The 21,897-nt window shown below is 39.9% G+C and overlaps 1 long non-coding RNA gene across 1 annotated transcript in view; it reads right to left on the bottom strand.

The window, feature by feature from the left end:
- Window positions 1-7,174: 7,174 nt before the first annotated feature.
- Window positions 7,175-21,897, bottom strand: part of LOC141419635 (uncharacterized) — a 77,886-nt gene continuing 63,163 nt past the window's right edge. Inside the window, exon 7 of the long non-coding RNA XR_012444260.1 lies at window positions 7,175-7,700. This is a non-coding gene — a long non-coding RNA (uncharacterized lncRNA). The remainder of the gene's footprint in view (window positions 7,701-21,897) is intronic.

Here is a 21,897-nt window from a genome sequence, read left to right as displayed (position 1 = left end):
CGTTATTTCTCCTTTCTCAGAAAATAATGTCAACCTGTTATGAACCCAATTTTCGTTACTTCAGATGTTTTCCAATTATGCCATGGAGTAAAGAAAAGTCCATTGTGGGAAGATCAGTAACCATGGTTCTGTCCAAGGTCTCACTTTTCTCTACTTGTCAATGGTTGTCTTCCCAGTCACAGAATCCTGTGTGGATTAATCATGCTTATGGCAACAGTGTCCTAACACTGGGGGAGATTTTTCTTATGGGCATTGATCACAGATAGAAATAATGAGTGGAAATAATTGAAGATTAATGTAGAAAAGGGGTATTCTGGATAGTAAGAAATTATCAGCTAATTTCAAGGGAAGAGATTTGTCCAATACCAAATGATTAGATTCAGTGTATGTATTCTTGGTTGGAATCACACAGTGATATTGTCCTGTTACTAATTGGTGATGTTTTCCTTTGATAGCTTGGTTAATTTGGCATCCACTGAGTCTTCTCCACGATTAAGTTGTTATTTGGCTTTCTTAATTGGTCATTGATATGTAGCAAAATATTTTGAGGCAGTGCAAATATTATGTAGGTCATTCAACTTTTAGTTAAACGGCTACTGACTGTTGTATTGTAGCAAAATCTTTCACTGGTCCCAAATGTATTTATTTATATTTAGACAACAATTTTGCAACATTTCATCGCTTTTAAATGCCTTGTGGAGTATGGTTTATCTTTCTCATGCTTCCTTCTACAGTAATAAGCAGGTGTTTACAAGCTTTCATATTTCCTTCTGATTCTCATATCAATGTCTAGTTTTCTCCAGTATCATTTTCTTCTCTTTAACAGTTTTTTCTTTTCACTTAAAAGTATGTCAGGGAATTCACTCCACACAAAGGTCAGTTCCTTAGAGTGCTCTTGTTCTTCCACTTGCTGGTATCACTTCCAGTTGTAGTTTTCAATGCATTTCCTGCAATATTGAAAAACAGGTTTTCTATTCAGAGTCAGTAGTTTCTCCTGTGGGCAGGTGCTATTGTCTGGACCTGGATTCTGGACATGTTTTGAGGAAAACACAATGCCAATCTTGATGTTCAGTGCCTACTGCAGCCTCTGAACTTTATCACCTTAAACCAACACTTGACTAAATTGTATACACAATCAAAGTTGGTTATAAAATAGAAATATACTACTATGACAAGCAATGAGTACATTATGAGACACCAAATGGAAGTCAGTGAAAACATGCCAGCATTCTAGCAGCTCCTCAGGTTTCCATCTTGAACACAACCTTTTAACATTGCATTGTGTGTCACCACCATCACAAATTTCACAGGGGTCTTTCATTTCCTTTACACATACGATGTTCAGAACACTTCCTTAAATAGTAAATGTTTTATTTTGTTTATAGTGGAACAACCCTGAAAGCATTCTTTTCTTAATTCATTTATTCACAACAATTTTTTAAAATTGATCCATATTGTTGTTTGCAGTTTTAGTTTATACATTTTCTCTTCTTGTGAAATATTCCAATGTGTACCTATACTACCAATTTTTCTTTTTTTGTTGTCATTTCAGGGATTGAATGGATTTTTGTACTTTATAGCTTTTGGCAACAAAAGTAATATTTCTATAAATGTTCTTGTGATTATATCCTGGTGCATTTGCACATATTTTTATCTAGACTCTATAGTTAAAAGACAAGTATCACTGTGTTTTCTCTCCCTTGTGAAAAATAAGGGAGAACAGAAAAAGAAAAACAAGACCATGAAAGTAAAAGGGGGACCATTGGGGAGGTGAAGGGGGAGGGAAAAGTAAGAGACAAAGAGGAATAAGAAAGAGTAATAGAGGTTGTAAACATGATGAAAGTACATTATGTGCATGTATAGAAATATCACAAGAAAACTTCTTACATTGTATGATTAACATATTCTAATAAAAATAGCTATAGTTTTGCATTTCTTCCTTTTAATTTTATAATCCCAATCTACTCCCCTAATTGATTAAGTCCATTTCTATTCCTACACTTAATGCATAACAATTCTATGTGGTCAATATTCTCTCTCACTATGATGTTACTAACTCCTTTTTCCTCTAACATGGATGTAATAGGATTTTTGTATCATTTTGCTGGAGTGATGGCATGATGTTGGGGTATAAATTATTATTAAACAGAAGGGAACATACACACTGAGGCTGCATCACAGAAATGTGGTGTGGCTGCCTCACACTCACTTGTGAAAGGCAATTCTGCACATCACCACTTCCCAGCTCCTCACTTGTGATACCATATTAGCACCTGGAATTTGGTGAAGGGAGTATTCAACCATAGAAATCAGCAAAAAAAAAAAAAAAAACCAAGACTTTTTTTTTCAGAGTGTGGTTTCCCAGGCCTTCCATCAAACACCAGTGTGTTGGTCTCCATTGGTTCCTGGAAAAACTATACAGGGCCATGTTCTGAAGAGTGAAGGGTCTTAGGGCATCATTTTGACTTTCTGTGATTCAGGTTGTAATATGTTTGCCTATTTATTCTCTTTTTTCCCCCAGTCCGTGTTTGAGCTGAATAGTCAATAGCATACATTAGAGAATGCAGTAATTGCCTCAAAAAGTGATGTTATGTGAAAATGTAATAAAATGGGGAGTTTAGAGATAAGGAAAAAAGGAACTAGTTAAAGACAACTCAGCAGTGTTTGGGGAAAAGTGTTACAATTTAGTAAACGATGAGGTCTAATACACAGACCATCTGAACATTCCTTGCACCCAAACCATATCATTCTTCTCAAGATTCCAGGCTCCACAACTCTAAACAGTGCACTTTTCTCTCTCCCATTTACCTCCTAGTTTCATCTTGAGTCCTCTGTCTTTACTGAGCCTAAAACAGCAGAATTTCAGGGACCACCCGGGACCAAGCCAGTCATGGCCATACAAATTCTCCACTGTGTAATCCTGGGAGTGAGAGGCTAGGAATTGTGGACAAAGAGATCACAGAGTTCAGAACAGACCAAAATCATCCCAGCATCCCTGCATGTCCTTCCAAGGAACCCACCTCCTCTGGACAGGACATGACCCTCTGTGTCCATCCTCTTATCTAAGAATTCTCCTTACTCACCTATGTTGAGATCTGACATGTTTTGTGATGACCTGATGGTCTCATCTGCTGCTGAGAACTATAAAAGAGGAGTGGGATGTGTAAAGCCAAAAAGACCCAAGCCTTTCCCCAGAGCTTCAAATTCTTATGTTTTATTCTTTTTAGTTTTTAAATATTTTATTAGCATATACTAGTTATACAGGGGGGTTCATTGTCACATTTCCATATATGCTCACAATGTACGTTAGTTAGATTAATCCCCTCCATCATTCTCCCTCACTCCTCTACTTAAAATAATTTCAACATGCTTCATTGTTTCATACAAATATATAAAGTATATCAACTATATTCACCCTTCCTCACCATCTTCATTTACCTTTCTCCCACTAGTACCCATTCCCTAACAGGACCTGTTTTGCATTCCAGTCTTTGATTTTTAAGCATATATTCATTGTTCAAAGGAATTTGCCATGACATTTCACCCATAAATGTATTTAAATCAGATTAACTCTCTCTATTACTCTCCCTTACCCTTTCCCCTCAACCTCTATTAATCAGCATAAATTCCTGAAAATCCTAAATGAACATTTCCCTGTTGTGGAAGGATTCTGTCTGGTCTCCACATTGGTTTCTTCTCGCTAACTTTGTTCCATGAGTTACGAACTTGTGTCTGAGTTGCTTTGGAGGAAAATTTACCTGAATGCCAAGAGCTATGAACTTGTGAGTAACATGGCCTCCTAGTTTAGAAATAATGGAGCTTTCTTATGATCTCTGTTTAGTCTGGGACACCAGAGCTTGTAAGTTAATTCCCCTGGAGATGAGTTTCTACATATTCACCAACTGAGGACCCAGGGTCCAGGATAAACAGTTGGTCCTTAGGGCTCCTGAACCTCAGGAGCACAAAAGGATGAGAGTCTAGGACTGTCTCTGTTGCATCCCACCGCAGTTATTCACTGGAGATGCATCATCCATTTAATCTCTTGTTAACTAGTTATCACACAGTGAGAAATACCTACAATGCAATGCACACAGACACATGGATACACACAAAAACACATGTATATTCTAAATGATGGTAATGTACATGGTTCACAGAAACAGTTTTTTACATTTCAAATGTAATATATACAAAAATCTGATAATAAACTAGTAAAAACAAGCCAGTTCAACAATATTAAGACAATGGATGAATATTTATAGATGAAATATATGTAGATGCAGATATGCATAACATGCATATTTATAGATGTGTATGTACATATTTATGCAATAATAGATATATGTGTAACTATATACATATGTACATGTGAAATAAGAAAAATGGTGTGCAATTTAGAAATTAATAAGTGAAATTTCTATCTTATTATTGTTGATTTTAACTTTGCCATTAAATTAGAAGATGTTGATTGAAAAGCAATTTGAAATTAGAGAATCCTAAGTTAGTATGAAGTTAAATTAATATGGTTCAAACCAATAGCTTTCTTCTGCATACTTAATTATAATTTAGAAATTATGAAGCAATTAAGGCTTCTCTTACAAATTATGAAAACATTTAAACAATTACTACTGCTTATGACTGCAAATTATTTCTATTAAATAAAATATCAATGTTTTCTAAACTTTTTCCACAAACTTCACTTTAAAAAATCTTGGATAAGAAGATTTGATGTTAAGAAGTTATTCTTGGACTGAGGTATGGCTCAAGTAGTAGAGCACTTGTCTAGCAATCGCAAAGCCCTGAGTTCAAACCCAAGTTCTGCCAAAAGAAGAAGTTATTCTTTAACTTAATTAACGTATAACTGCAATCTAATCCCCAAGAAAATGAGTAGAATTATTTACTTCTAAACTACAAAACCATGTATCTTCAACTAAATTTCTAAATGAAAGCAATATCTTTAAAGTTTCAAAGAAAGACCAATCTACAAGTATCAATACATGTTTGGCAACAATGTCCTGAGTCAGCAAGTGCATTGGCCCCTCAGTCTCAGGTGTATACTGAGTATTGAGGCTCCTAGGTGAGCATAGGAGGAGGCTATGTCCAGCATTACCCACAGCTTGGGATGCCTTTTTTAATGATGCATATGTGGTGTGGCTTCAAACCTGCCAATCAGACTCCACTGTGCCCTAAACAGCCTCCTTCCCTGGTCTGAGTATCTTTTCTTTATACCTTAATTAACATGATGAGAAAAAAATCATGAAAACAATCCCATTCACTATAACCTCAAAAAATGAAATACCTAAGAATAATCCTAACCAAGGAGGTGGCAAAAGACCTCTATAACAAAAACTACAAAATACTGAAGAAAGAAATTGAAAGACACTAGCAGATGGAAAGATGTCCCACATTCATGGATCAGCAAAATTAATATTGTTAAAATAGCCACATCACTGAAAGCAATCTACAAATTCAATGGAATCCCCACCAAAATGCTAAAGGCATTCTCCACAAAAATATAAAAGCTATCCTGTAATTCATATGTAAACACAAAGCATAACACATAGCCAAAGCATTCCTGAGCAAAAAGAGCAACACTAGAGGTATCACAATACCTAACTTCAAGTAATAATACAGAGACATAGTAACAAAACAGCATGGTACTGGCATAAGAACAGATACATAGACCAATGGAGTAAAACAGTGGACCCAGAAATAAGCCATGAAGCTACAGCCACCTGATTCTCAATGACTGTGCCAAAAAAATACATTGGAGAAAAGACAGCCTCTTCAAAAACTAGTATTGGAAGAACTGTATATCCACATGAAGAAGACCGAAACTAGACGCCTGTATTTCACCCTGTACAAAAATCAACTCAAAATGGATGAATGACCTTAACGTAAGATCTAAAATTTTGAAACTACCTGAGGAAAACACTTCAAAATATAGACATAAACCAAAAATGATATCTGTTGAAACTACTCCAGGAATCAGAGGGAGGAGGATAAAGGAGAATGTTTGAAAAGGTGAATTCAATTACAATATATTTGATACATTGTGAGAACCTGTGTAAATGCCATAATGTACCCACACGCAGCACAACAATAAAGGAAAAAATGCAACTTAAAAAAATAGATAGACAAAAGCAATGACTGTTTGAATAGGACACCAATAGCTGCAGATATATAACAGCAAGAATTGACAAATGAAATTGTATCTATTTAAATAACTGCATAGCAAGAGCAACAATCAACAGAGTGAAGAGCCTTCCTACTGAATGGGAGAAATCTTTGACACCTACTCATACAACAGGAATTATTATCTAGAATGTATTTTTAAAATAAATAAACAACAATAAAGCAAATAATCCTTTGGACTAACAAACTGAACAGACATTTGAAAATGAAGATTACAAAACAATTACAAATGGTCTATAAATACATGGAAAAATGTTCACCATCTTTAGCCATCAGGGAAGTACAAATCAAAACTACAATGAGATTCCATCTCACCACAGTTGGAATGGTTATCATCATGAAAACACAAACCTAAACTGTGGGTGAGCATGCAGGAGAAACGAAACCTTATACACTGTTGGTGATAATATAAATTAGTCCAACCACTATGATTTTTTTTCAGTTAGAACTACAGCATATCCTGCTATATCACTTCTCAGAATGTACCCAACAGATTCAAAGTTAGTACTACAGAGATACCTGGATACCCATGTTTATTGAAGATCTATTCACAATATCCAAGTTATGGAATCAGCCTAGTTGGCCATCAATGAATTAATGGATAAAGAAAATTGGAATATACACACAATGGATTTTTATTCAATTTAAAGGAGAACAAAATTATGTCATTTGCAGAAAAATGGATGAAATTGTAAATGATCATGTTAACTGAAATAAATCAGATTAACAAAGAGAAGTATCACATGTTCTGCCTCATATGTGGAATTTAGAGGAAATAAAGAACATGAAAGTAAAAATGAGGCTATCAGGGATTTGGGAGAGGAAAAAGTGGAGTGGGGTGGGGGATGACAAAGGAAAATAGAGGGAGTAAATATGATCAAATTATGTTATATGCATATTAAAATGTCACAATGAAACACACAACTTTGTACAATTTATATACACAAAAATTGATTAAAAAAGAATACGGCAATCATTCCAGAAGCTTCTTGAGTAACTGCCACCATTTTTATTGACATATAACAATTGTGTGTATTCATGGGGTACACTGATAATTCAATACATATAAAACAAAATGTGTAGTGATCAAATCTTGTAATCAGCATTTTCATTTCTTTAAATGTTTATCATTTCTTTGTTTTGGAAACCTTACAAATCCTCTTTTCTAGTTCTTTATACAATATATAATGTTATTTTGAACTGTACTCATCTCACTATGCAATAGACTATTACAGCTTATTCTGCTTAGACATTTTAAAAGTGAATTAACACATAATAATTATACACATTTATCAGGTACCATGTGACTTTTCACAAAATAAAATAAGGGGAGCAAACAAAAGAAATACATATGTTGACCTTATGTTTAGATAATCACCAGCATCCCAGGTGTTTCAACCAGATCATCCTCTCTATCCACTTAGTTGAAGTTCAAAATCTGCATGACAGAGAAATGGTACTCAGGAGGGCTTCAGTTAGCTTTCTTGTTGCTGCATCTAAAATACCTGAGAGAAAGGAAGGAAAAAGGGTTATGTTTTGTCTCACTGTTTCAGAGGGTTCAGTCTCAGGTTGTTCGGCTCCATGTGCTTGGGAAGAACATCAAGGCAGTGGGAGTGAGTGGAGAAGGAACTTCTTCACCTCCTTGAAGACTCCAAGCAGAGCAGACAGGGACAAGACACCCCAATGACCACACCCCATAGACTTACTCCTACCAGCTAGATATAATCTCTTAAGGTAATAGGCCCTCCCAAAATAGTGCTACCAGCTACAAGTATTTAACTTGGAGCCCATGGGTAACATTTCACATTCAAACCATAACAACCACTCCCCACTAGCATCCTTTTGAAGTACAAACCAAACTTATCATCTTATTCTCCATATAGTCTATTGTCATCCTATGAATTTGGAGCTTCTGGAGAAAAAGGTCTGAGAATTTAGTGTGTTTCCTAATTCAGACATGGGGACAGTTTAACATGTAAGCATGTTAAACCTCATATAAAAATCAAATATTTAGAAAGTTATCTAATGAAAATTGTGACAGATGTGTATACTTCAAACTACAAATGAGTTTGGAAATAACTGATTAAAAATAAATGAAAGCACATGGTTATGGATCCAAAGGTTTTGATAATACAAAATTGTCAGTTGCCCTGTAAGTTCAAAAATGTCAACTGTATAGGTTCAACTTTTTTAAAGAAAAAGTATCAAAATTCCAGCTGTATTTCATGAAAATGTGTAAGCTGCTCATAAAAGTTACATGGAAATTCAAAAAACTATATATAACCCAAACAATATAGGAGAACAAAACTTGGGAAATCACGTTGGTCCTTGATATCAAATGACTGGAAAGTGAGCCCAAACAGAAGGGGACCCAAATAAGGTTTGAGAGGATTGTCTCTCCACCTGTCAAATTAGGGTGATTTGATGATAAAATGTAGTGTTTCGGAGCTATCTGCTCTTTGGCCTCATGCAGACATTTCTCATAACCAATGTGACACAATGATGTTCGTTGGCATTTTAGACTCAGACACTTCAACTGTTCCACTTTTGTAACACAAAATACAGTTCCATGATAAAAGAAAATACTAAACAAATTAAAGCTGTGTTTTGCTTATAGCTTTAAATGAACACTTGGCCTAAAGAAGACTTAATAAACTAAATCCCAAAGATTAAGAAGTACTTTGTAGAGAAGAAGCTGCTTTTGTGTACGAGTAAGTGTGTAGTTGGGTACAGGCAGGCAAAAGAGGACATCTGATATAGATGAAGAGACTGCATTGAAGCAGAAGACAAATCAGTGAGTGGATTATGAACTGGAATTTGCAAGTTCCCCAACCTCCAAATTAAGATGTCAGTCAAACAATGCTCCATTCCCCTGTTCTCTCTAGGTGATATTTCTGCACATACCACGAGCAGAGACGCTGACTCCTTTTGTTCCAGGATATCTTCTCAAAGGTATTGGTGTACTGAATAGCCTTAGAATACAGTGTCTCCATCTGGTGGAAATAGTAGGCATGCCTACTCTTCTCAGCACTCAGAGGTTCTATGGTGTAACACAACGCGCTCATAGACAGTTCACTGCCTGGCCCTGTTCATGTCATTCTGTGAAAAGTGGGACTTGCAGAATTCCTGCAAATGCTGAGATTCTAGCCACTTCTATTGCTGTGAGCAAGAACTACCTTTTGTCTCTGACCCAGGAGCCTCATATCTTCTGCCAGCCTCCACAAGACAGTGTCAGCCTTGCTACTTGTGAGCTCACAAGTATGGTAAACTCTCAGATCTTCACAATTGTCCAAAAGCACCCCTCTGTTAAATTTTTTGAGAAAGTGGCAGTGGAATTAAGACAAGAGAGAGAGAGAAAGAAAGAAAAGAAGAACAATGGGGAGAAAGAGGAAGAAGAAGAAGGGGGGAAGAAAGAGGAGGAAGAGAGGGAGGGGAGGGGAGGAGGAGAAGAAAAAATAGACAGCTCTGCTTTTGACCCATGAGAGAATTTCAGATTAAATGTGAACAACCAGATGCCTATTTCAAGATTATACAACCAGTGTATCTCTGGCCTACCACTCTCCTAGAAATCCATCACAAAACATGAAAACAAAGACCAAACAACATTACCACAATGTTTTCCTTCAAAGCTTTATTTTTCAAAACCACAGAAAGGAAACTGTCCCAAAGCATCTGAGGGACAAAGAGCAAAATATAATGAAGAGAAACAGTAGAATTTGAAATTAAAATGACAACACAAGTTTTGTGCATTGCTTCCCAACTTCACATAAGTGGCATTTGAAGTTAGCAATGAAGGGAATATACACAGCAATCAGCAAAAGCCACAAATCAGGATATTTCTTAAACTGACATTTTTAATAGCAGTGTCAACAGTGCCTCACCAGAAAGTTCTTTCCAGCACAACAGTGTAGTGAGTCAAAGGGTCATTGTTTTAGGAGAAGCTACACAAAGAGCATTTGATGAGGACTGAAGGTTTGAGGGTCCAGAGAGAGTATTAGGACATCGCTTTGCATTTAATATTTCTCAGTCTAGTGTCTAATATTTGCCCATTTGTACTGTTATTTGACTCAAGTTTTACATTCTCAGCTGAAACGATGGAACCTCATTAACTCACAATGGGGAATGTGCCAAATAAAGGTAAAGCTCCACTGAACGTGGAGCAGCATTAATGGCAAGGACCCAAACCTGACCTATGGTACTTACCCTCACATCATGGAGGTAAGAGGAGAGAAGGGGACAGTCAGCAAGAGTCCACAGCAAGGTGGCGGAAGGCACCACAGTTTGGCAGGGAAAGCACTTTCTACCCCCAAGATCTAGGCCCTACACCTGAACCACATTTGCATCCTGGACAGTGCCAGAATACAGTTCCCCAATTTAAGCCCCAGCTTTTCCCCCAGAACCTCCTGGGTCATCAGATTTATCTCCCAGGCCCCATCAGTCTAAGTGGTGCATAGCTCTCTCTCCTATTTACCTTCTGGCTGTGTCTTGTGTCATTTTCTGGTTGTGCCAAACCTGAAATAGAAAAATCCAAAGGACTGCGAGGAACAAACCAGCCATGCTCATGTGGATGAGATCTTCCACTGTGTATTCCTGGCAGTGTGAGGCTGGGAATTGTAGACAAAGAGGTCATAGAGGTCAGAGCACAACAAAAGTTCCCCAGTGGGTACCTGCATCCCCTAGATAGTACTTTTCCCTCTGTCTCTTGCAGCATAACTGAGAATTCTCATAGGGTCTGACATATTCTATGATGAACTGATGGTCCCAACTGCTCCTGAGAACCAAACAAGAGGAGTAGAATGTGTGAAGCACTGAAGAGACCTGAGCCTTTCCCTTGGGCTCCACATTCTTATGTCTTATTCAAATGACATAATTTCATACAGATCCTGAACGAACCCTTTCCCTGCTATAGCAGCATTTTCCCTGGTCTCTTAAGAGGACTCTTTAGCCAAACTGTATTTCTTGGGTTCAGAACTTGTGTTTCAGTGACTTTGGAGAAATGTTTTTTCTGAGTCCCAAGAGCTCATGATGAGTGAAAATAATGGTCTCTCAGTTCAGAAATAATGGAATTTTCCTATGCTCAGAGTTCAGTCTGGCATGCAGGACCATGTAAGCTAATTCCCCTGGCAATTAGTTTCCACTCAGTCACCAGCTAAAAATTCAAGGTCCAGGGTAAGGAGTTGGTCCTCAGGGATCCTGAACATCAGGAGCACAAAGAGATGAATGCATGGATCTGCTTCCATGTACCCCACCCCAGTCAGTTCAGTTGAGCTTCATCATCTGTTTAACTTCCTGTTAACTAATCATCACATAGTTAAAACACCTTCAATGCAACACACAAACACAAAGATGTGCACACACATAAATGGATGTATATTCTATAATGTGTTCATAAAAACAATTTTTATATTTTTGAAGTGTAAATGTATATAGAAGGACAAATAATAAATGTGTAAAATATACCAGCTGAATTGTATGGGTAGATATTTGCATATATGAATATATGTAGGTATGTATAATGAACATAATTGTAAATTCATATATGCATATTTATATAGTAGATATATATGAAGCTACCTATATATACATATTCCAAGCAAGAAAAATTGGTGTGCAATTTAAAAATTAAGACTTAAAATCTCAACTGGACATGGTGATGCAGGTCTGTAATCCTAGCACTTTCAGAGTAGAGGTGGGAGGATCAGGAGTTCAAGGCTAGCTTGGGCTACATAATGAGACCCTGTCTCAAAAGTAATTACTTTTATTTCATGTTAACTTAGTATTCTCTCCCTTCTTAATTGCTTTTCAATCAATTGCTTCTGATTTACTGATAAAAATCTTGATCAACCACATTAATGTGAAATTTTCACATTTTGTTGTTGTTTCTTGATACAGGATCTTATTATGTAGCCCAGGCTGGCCTTGAACTCACAATCCTCCTGCCTCCACCTAGAGTGTTAGGGTTAAGCCAACCCCAGCAAATAGTTTGAGAGACCCTATCTTGAAAATACCCACCACAATAAAGGGCTGGCAGAGTGGCTCAAGTGGTAGAGTGCCTGCCTAGCAAGTGTAAGGCCCTGAGTTCAACAGCAAAATAAACCCAAACCAATTGCTTTCTATATGCATACTTATTATTTACAAAATATCAAGCAATCAAGGAGTCAACAAATTTTTAAATACTTGAACAATTCTTAAATTTATCAATGAAATGTACAGAAGGTTTATGACTGAAACATCAAAATACTTTTTTTTTTCAGTACTGGAGTTTGAATTCAGGACCTCACACTTTCTAGGCAGGTGCTCTACCACTTGAGCCATGCCCCCACAACCCTTTTTTGCTTTTAGCTATTTTTCAAGTAGTGTCTCACATTTTTGGCTGGGGCCAGCCTCAGATTTCAATCTTCTTACCTATGGCCTCCCACATGGCTAGGATCACAGATGCATGCCATCACACACAGCTTATGATTGAGATGGGATCTTGCTAATTTTTGCCTTGGCTGGCCTTGAATCATGAACCTGCTGATCTCTGCCTCCCAAGTAACTTGGATTACAGGTGTGAGCCACTGTGCCTGACTCAAAGTACTTTTGAAGTTCATTAATAAACCTAAGTTTCAAACATCTTAGAAAAAATGATTTAAGAAATTATTCTCCATAATTGATGTGTAGATTTAGTCTAATCTGCTTAAAATAGTATAATTACTTACTTACTTTATTATTTATTTATTTATTGGCAGTATTTATTTATTTATTTATTTATTGGCAGTACTGGTGTTTGAACTCAGGGCATTACTCTTGCTAGGCAAATGCTTTACCACTTTAGCCACACTTCTTATTTTTGTTGTTATTTTTTATTATATTATTGTTGTACTTGGGGTACATTGTGATATTTACAAAAGTTCTTACAGTATATCATAGCCTAATTCACACCCTTCATCATTCTCCCTTATCCCCTCTCTCCCCATTCTTGGAACAGTTTCAATAGGCCTCATTTTTCCATTTTCATACATGAGTACAGAACATTTCCACCATATTCACCCTTCTACACCCTTTCTTTATATCCTTCCCTTTCCTACTGGTACCAATCCCCAGATAGGACCTATTTTACCTTCTTGTTCTGTGTTTTTGAAAAAAGGTATTTTTGTTTGTTTAAGAAACTTTTCCATGTATATGTGTATTGTAACTCAAATTGGTTCATGCCCTTTATTATTTTTCTCCTTTCTAACTTAGTCCCCTTATTATGGCGATTTCAACAGGTTTAAAAATTCTATATTCATTCTTGTATAGAAAGTACATCACCTATATTGGCTTTCTTCCTTCTTTTACCCTCCTCTCCCATTAGTGATCTTCCCTTAGCATGACCCATTTTCATAATATTGCTTATATTTTTATGGTGTCTATCTCCCACATATGAGAGAAACATGTGGCCTGTGTCTTTCTGAGTCTGGCTTACTTCTCTTAACATGATGTCCTCCAATTGTATCCATTTACCTTCAAACCATGTGGTTTCTTTCTTCCTTAATATCAGTTGTTTCCACACCTTGGCAAATATGAACACTGCTGCAATAAATATCAGTATGCAAGTGTTTTTATTATATCTTGACTCACATTCCTTCAGGTATATCCCTAGGAGTGGTATTGCCTGAATCATATGGCAGTTCTCTTTTTAGTTTTTTGAAGAGCCTCCATACTGTTTTTCCATAGTGTTTGTACTAATTTAATATACATCTGACAAGGGATTAATAACCAGAATATAAAGGGAGCTCGAAAAACTAAACTCCCCCAAAATCAATGAACCAATAAAGAAATGGGCAACTGAACTGAGCAGAACTTTTGCAAAAGAAGAAGTCCAATGGCTTAAAAAAAACATGAAGAAGTTCTCACCATCCCTGGCTATAAAGGAATGCAAATCAAAACCACATTAAGGTTCCATCTCACTCCTGTTAGAATGGCTGTCATCAAGAACACAAACAACAACAAATGTTGGCGAAGATGTGGGGAAAAAAGGAACCCTCATACACTGCTGGTGGGAATGTAAATCAGTACAGCTACACATCTTTTTAAATATTTTTTAAGACTTAGTGTGTGAGACAGTTTGTATAGCCTAGGCTGGCCTCAAACTCCTGATCCTGTTACCTGAGCTTCTCTAGTGCCAGGACTACAGATACATACCACCAAGCTTGACCTTAGAATTACTTATTTTTAAGCCATAAATCCAGGTGCCTTAAATTAAATTTCTATGGTAAATTATTGCTTTAAAAGTTTAAGAAAAAAGTGAAGAATACACAAGTGTAACCAGAAAATACAGAATAGGAACAAACTGAATTGCACACAAGACGTGCTGGGTGGTGATCTCCTGACTCACTCTGGTGATCAGGTGCACATCCACTCCTTAGTCTCCAGCGTATGCTGAGTACGAATGTTCCCAGGTGAGCTTAGGAGGGGCCATACAGAGTGGGACCCACAGCCTGAGATGCTTTTCTTTAGTGAAGCCTGTCTGGTGGTGGCTCCAAATATATCCACAGTGAGACCTCCCGGTATCCTGAGAAGCCTCCTGCCCTGGTCTGAAAGGACTTAGGTGTACTGCAGAGATAGGTGAGGGGTCACATCCTCAGGGTTTCTCAGAAATGAAAAATAAGTGCAGCTAAGGGAACAGCCATGTGTGCTGTCCAAACACACCAAGCTGTTCTTCCTCCCCGATCAGTCCCAGCATTTTCTGTTTCCAAGTCAGGCCTGGACACCACATCCTGCTAACCCTGCATGTTCTTCTCTCTCCTCTGCTCCTCACACATCCTCCAGGATTGTCTTGGTCATCAAACAGATGTGTGTGTGTCTGTGTGTGTGTGTGTGTGTGTGTGTGTGTGTGTGTGTGAGAGAGAGAGAGAGAGAGAGAGAGAGAGAGACTCTTTTTTAATTCATTTACTCATATGTGCATACATTGATGAGTGTGACTCTGAGTAGAAAGTCTGAGTGATTTTGTTTTGTCCACCAAAGAAGGCTAATTCTAAACCTGAGGGGGGTTCTAAATCCTTGCTACTTCCGTAACGTTGTGGCTTCCTCTTACTGAGCTGGGAATCAAGGACTGATAGATAAACTTTCATGTGCCTGCCCCCATCCCTCAGCTTTTCCATCCTTACAATTCACAGTTATTGAGAGAATCAGAACATGCTCAGAGAGGACTGGGAACTGGACCAGCTCGGTCTAGGATTCACCCCATCCCAGAAGCCCCTGAAATTCAAAAATTTGGAAGTTATTGAGGGCCACAACCAGACAACAATCCTTGTTCAGATGGGAAGCCCAAAGCAAGAGGAAGAAGGTTTTCTCAGAAGGTCACCTCCCAAGGAAGCCAAGCTAACATAGATTCAGCCCACCTCCCAGGAGTCCCTCCCAAGCTAGACTCTTATCTTGTCTCATTTTCTCTTGGTCCTGACCCCTACTGAGTACTGAGGCTCCTGGAATTCTGCTCAGGGAGGGACAGGCCCACTTCCTCCACTTATCACCTTGGGTCCCTCTTTCCTTCCTGAACCTCAGATACCCTCACTCTTCTGACCAACATAATAACACACCTGCCCTGTCCATGGAGCTCCAGGAAGCCACCTGGACACATCATTAATTTCTACCCTTCCCTGATCCTCTGGAGACAGATCCTCCCCCTGGATATTGGAAATAGGGTTCAGATGCTTCTAGAAGTTTCCCTTCTGTAAGGGAAAAGGTGTTTTCACCACCACTGGGGTTAGGACCTGTTACACACAGAGGACCTGATTCTGAGATGGGGACATTAGGAAGTGAGAGGTATGGGTCACTATCCTCCACACATAGTCTAATCCTTTTTCCTCTGAGCTTTATCCATGTCCCATTCCATCCCCTCCTACCCTTTAATCTCACCTGAAACTTCAGGTTTGGGGAGCCCACAGGAGGTATATTCATCATTTATTGGTCTGGACACTACCATGCAGGCCTTCCCATTCAATTCATCTTTTCTTATGGTCTCAAAGCTGTCATGAGAACAGTGTCATGAGTAACCCTTTGGGCTGAGAGAGGATGGGGTCAGAGGTCCCTCACCTGAGACTGAGCTGTGACAATAGGTAGAAGCACTAGCTTCAAGAACCATAGCTCCCGAAGTTCTTCCTGAGGGCTGAGGTCACAGCACTCATGGAGAATTCTGCCTGGTACTGTTGAGCCAGATATTTCGATCTTAGATTCAGGGGTAAATCAGCTGCCCCCTCCTTGAAGGAAAGGAAAGGAAAATGTCCATCAAGCTCCATGACTGACACAGAAAGGTTATGTTTTGTCTTGAGGAAATCATGGGGCCTGTCTGTATGGAGAGGGAGGGTTAGGGAGCTGTCTGAGAGAGAGTGATGGGTGAGGAGATAGCCTACCTTATTCTGAGCTGATACCTTACCAAGGCCTGTTTTTGAAGTCTTTGTTCTCTGTTTGTCCCTGTTTTCTCTGACTCTGCCCTTCCCCCAATTCCCTTCCTGTCTCTCTGTCTTTCCCTCCCTCCTTAAGACCCCCATCCCTCAATCAGGATCACCTCTTGGGGCTCTCCCTGAAGGGTGTGTGAAGAATCTGAGCCCTGACTGAACCTACTGGACTCCTTAGCTGTTGTTAGGATGTCCAGGAAGTCACTGACCACTCAGAGCAGAGGTTGTGTGCACCTTTGCATCTGTATCCGCACCTGTGAGGGTCCAGGGGATTGCTGGCCTGAGACACCTGGAGCTGCTGGCTAGAGCTCTTGCAGAGATGAAGTGCCCCCTCCTTAAACACAGTGAATCTGTTGTAGCCAACATCAGAGCAACACTTGAGGATCAGGTTGTCTCCAGAGACCAGGACAGGGCCCTGCTGGAGAAGGAGGTAGGACTTCCTGGACACCCCTGAAGGGAAAATGAGCTAGAAGCTGAGGTACTGTTTCCTACCAAATACCTGCCTCCTTCCATCTTGCTCTGCAGGTCCCATTGTCTCCCATGCACTAGGTCTCTGTCTCATGGTCTCCAAAATCCCCTCACCCACCCTCCCACCTGGGACTCCCCTTGGAACAGGAAAGATAGCAACACGTTTGTGGACTCAAAAATAATTGGATCAAAGATGGTTATTCTTCACCCAAGACCCGGAGCTCCCAGAGGTCATATGATCCAGACCATATCTGAGGTTTCTCCCTGTCATAACCATGGAACTGCCCATTTGTGTGTCGCTATGAGTCCTGGGCCCATGAGAGCTTCTTTTCTCCTTCCTTAGTCAGAATGAACCTGTGAAACAAAATCCATGAGAACCACATCCTTCCTGAGGTCACCCCAGGGTTGGAGCTGCTGTAATCTCCTAGAAGAGAAGGAGGTAGTGTGTTAAATGTGCTCATACGTCCTGCATCCCTTTTTTTTCTTTTTTTTTCTTTTATTATTCATATGTGCATACAAGGCTTGGGTCATTTCTCCCCCCTGCCCCCACCCCCTCCCTTACCACCCAATCCGCCCCCTCCCTCTCCCCCTGCCCCAATACCCAGCAGAAACTATTTTGCCCTTATTTCTAATTTTGTTGTAGAGAGAGTATAAGCAATAATAGGAAGGAACAAGGGTTTTTGCTGGTTGAGATAAGGATAGCTATACAGGGCATTGACTCACATTGATTTCCTGTGCGTGGGTGTTACCTTCTAGGTTAATTCTTTTTGATCTAACCTTTTTTCTAGTGCCTGTTCCCCTTTTCCTATTGGCCTCAGTTGCTTTAAGGTATCTGCTTTAGTTTCTCTGCGTTAAGGGCAACAAATGCTAGCTAGTTTTTTAGGTGTCTTACCTATCCTCACCCCTCCCTTGTGTGCTCTCGCTTTTATCATGTGCTCATGGTCCAATCCCCTTGTTGTGTTTGCCCTTGATCTAATGTCCACATATGAGGGAGAACATACGATTTTTGGTTTTTTGAGCCAGGCTAACCTCACTCAGAATGATGTTCTCCAATTCCATCCATTTACCAGCGAATGATAACATTTCGCTCTTCTTCATGGCTGCATAAAATTCCATTGTGTATAGATACCACATTTTCTTAATCCATTCGTCAGTGCTGGGGCATCTTGGCTGTTTCCATAACTTGGCTATTGTGAATAGTGCCGCAATAAACATGGATGTGCAGGTGCCTCTGGAGTAACAGTCTTTTGGGTATATCCCCAAGAGTGGCATTGCTGGATCAAATGGTAGATCGATGTCCAGCTTTTTAAGTAGCCTCCAAATTTTTTTCCAGAGTGGTTGTACTAGTCTACATTCCCACCAACAGTGTAAGAGGGTTCCTTTTTCCCCGCATCCTCGCCAACACCTGTTGTTGGTGGTGTTGCTGATGATGGCTATTCTAACAGGGGTGAGGGGTGAGGTGGAATCTTAACGTGGTTTTAATTTGCATTTCCTTTATTGCTAGAGATGGTGAGCATTTTTTCATGTGTTTTCTGGCCATTTGAATTTCTTCTTTTGAGAAAGTTCTGTTTAGTTCACATGTCCTGCATCCCTTATTTCCCAGGGCTGGTCTGCAGGAAGGGGACACCTCTGAGAGAAGACCCTCTTCCTGAGGGCAGAGCCTGAGGCTCAGACTCTAGTGTTTTCTCATGTGTCAATACCAGCTCCAAGGGGTCACTGTGCTCTGACCAGCAAACAAGGCTCTGAGAGCAATTCAGTGGAGAACCTGGCCTGTTTCCTGGGTTCCAGAGGGATCTGTCCCTAAGATCTGGACTTCCCTCATCAAGGCAGAGCAGGTCTGTGAGAGTGGGGGTCATTTTGTCCCTTTTCCCTGTGCAGGTGTATTAGACTAGGGTACCTGACAAGACAGCAGACACAGAGTGTGTCCACTCTTAAATCAGATTCTTCTGTCATGGTCTTCTATCTTTTTTTTCCTGAACATTGTTTTTTACTAGAGTGAGTTACAGTCATTTTAGGTGAATGGCTGACTTATATGCTTTGGCCTGCTAATTGCACCATTGTTCCATTCTGCAAAGCTCAATTTTAAGATTTTGACTTTCCTTCAGGAGGCTCACAGTTTCTTTGGTCCTTCTTGTGCATTCAGTTATTTACTTTGCTTTGAGAACTTTAAAGGACTTATATAATTTTAAGTTTTGAAGACCTTTTTTATTATTCGTTTATTCATATGTGCATACATTGTTTGGGTCATTTCTCTCCCCTGTCCCCCGCCCCCTCCCTCTCTCCCCCACCCCTTCACCTCCAGGCAGAATCTGTTCTGCTCTTATCTCTAATTTTGTTGAAGAGAGAGTATAAACGATAAGAAAGACAAAGCATTTTTGCTAGTTGAAATAAGGATAGCTATACAGAGAGATTCCTAGTATTGCTTCCATGTACAAATGTGTTACAAGCCAAGTTGATTCATCTCTAACTGGTGGTCTTCTATCTTTATCAGGCCCACAAGAAGGAGAACTGTCCCCTCCCTTCAGTCTGTCTATTTGCACAGCATTCTGGGGTGCTTACAATGGCCAGTCATCTCCTCAGCCTTGGAGATGCTTAAGATGCAAATTCATGCCACAGGGCAGACACCAAGCAACAGAGACACACTGAAAACAAGACTGTGCAGCTCACTTACAGCATCATCATGGAGATAAGCACAGAGGGGGCATGCAGGAAAATGAAGAAGCAAATATGGGTCTTCTCTGGGCTCTGATTTCCTCTTATTAACACTCTCCTCGTGGACTTCCCTTTTTTTCTTATTGAAGAGTCTCCCCACTCCCATCTCCCTGGTAACAAACTTCTAAACCATTCTGCCTCCTAAGGTAGAATTCTCCTCGTTTAGGTGGAGGCTTTTTTCCTTTAATGTCTGCTCATCACCCACTACACAAGCAATCTTAGGCATTAACATCCCATCTCTGAGCTTCTGCTTCTTTGTTTGGAATCTTTTATCTGTGCCTCAGTACTCAGAGTGGTTGTGGGGTCAGTGGTGTCTAGGACATGGAGAGGCTCAGACATCACTAATTTCCAGATCATGAAAGAATGTGGTTTTGGAACATGTGAGGTTCATGGTGTTGGGCAAAGTAAGCGTCCACCAAAGGTTCTTGATCTGTTCTCAGCATTTAAAAATAGTCCATATAATATGTCTAAAATCTGTAGATCCTCACAATCATGAACAGAAAAGGAAAAATGATGCTTCACAAATGAAGGATCCTCATCAAAGAAAATAGGGCAAAGTTGAGTGGCCACTGGGATCTACAATCATTAAGGGGTCACTTAGGGCAAGTTTCCTCCTTCATGTGAGGTGAAAGTGGAGCAGGGCTCCAGGTAAGGATTGGCAGCTCTGTCTCTGCTCCCCCGTGTTTGCAGATGGGCACAGAGATTTCTCAGATTATTCTCTGGGGCCCATGGTCAGCACTGAGACTTCTCCCTGTGTTTGAGTAAAATACATTCATTCTCATATTGTCACCCATGAGTGTCTGTCTCATGTGTGTGAGTGTTAGGGTCTCATTGGACCCATCCTTATCAGGCACAACCTGATAGAAATAGTCTGCAGCTCCAACCTCAACTCCAAGGGGGAGAAGGGGAGCTGAAGCCATAACCATAAGGTAAGCCTGGAAACCCTGGTGACAATAGACTAGAGTGAAAACTACAGAACAAAGCCCAAAGTTCTCCTAAACCATAAATCCAGTTGGGAAATTTGGTGTACAGTGATTCCTCCTGCATGGCAGCAACATTGGAGAAGAAATCCACTTTGGGAGTGATCAGTCCCCATATCAGAGTGTAATAGCCTGGCACCATCTTGAGAAGGGCCTATTGTTTGAGGCTGAGGTAGTCTGGGGACAAGAAATTAAGGGATAATCACAAGCCAGGGAGCCTGGGGTTAACGAACAGAGCATCTAGGTGCAGAATGCCAAGAAAGACAGTGCATATCGTGGAGGGAACAGGTGGAAGTGGACCCACTGAGAAGTCAGTGCAGCAGGAAGTGCAGGCTGAAGAGGGCACAGTAGTCATTTGCCTCACCCTTTGTGGCGAGGAATGAGTTCTGTCACCAGTGAATTATTGTAGAGACTAAGAGCTCAAACCTGTGGCTGGCTATTACTCAGCCTCTGGACTGCCTCCGTCCCACATGTGGTTTGCTTCCAGGCAGGACTGAGAGATCAAAGCCCAACTCCAGTGGATTGTTCAATTTACCCAGCATCCTCATTCTCACACAGTGGTTCACTGTTGGACAAGGATCTGAAAATGCTGACAAAGCAGGCAAAGTGCTAGAATCCCTCAGTTTTCACCTTCCAGAATTCAGTGTTGTTTGCTTTACCCATTCTCTACACATTTTGGGGGCATCCTTCAGCTTGGTTATTAGCCATCCCTGAGTGGAAAAATTTGGGGGCCTCTGGAATGAGTGGGAACCTATACAGCCCACGGTGTGCAGAGTTCATTGGGACCAGCAGCAACTCCCAGTAGCAAAGAAGGGAGGATCCTAAAGTAAATGCAGCCCCTAAAGCTGACAACTGATCCACTACCAGCCAGGCCCTCAGTCTGCATACAGCACCAGCCTGTATAGTGGGAACAGAGAAGAACTAAAATAAACTCCATCTTCGACTATCCCCCACCCGGAAAATTCCAGGATGAGAAATTCAGTAGAGATAGAGCTTCTTTTAAAAATGGAAATAAAAAAGCTCAAGGGAAAGTGTCACCAATACTTGAAACAGGACAGAAGAAAGAAAATCAGGGATTGAAGACAAGGCTCAGTTCCTATTTGTATCCCTAGTATTTCTTGCTC

The sequence above is a fragment of the Castor canadensis genome, chromosome X (genome assembly GCF_047511655.1).
Source record: "Castor canadensis chromosome X, mCasCan1.hap1v2, whole genome shotgun sequence".
NCBI classification, from domain to species: Eukaryota; Metazoa; Chordata; class Mammalia; order Rodentia; family Castoridae; genus Castor; species Castor canadensis.
Note: the sequence above shows the minus strand (reverse complement) of the source record. Positions and strands in the feature narration are given on the sequence as shown.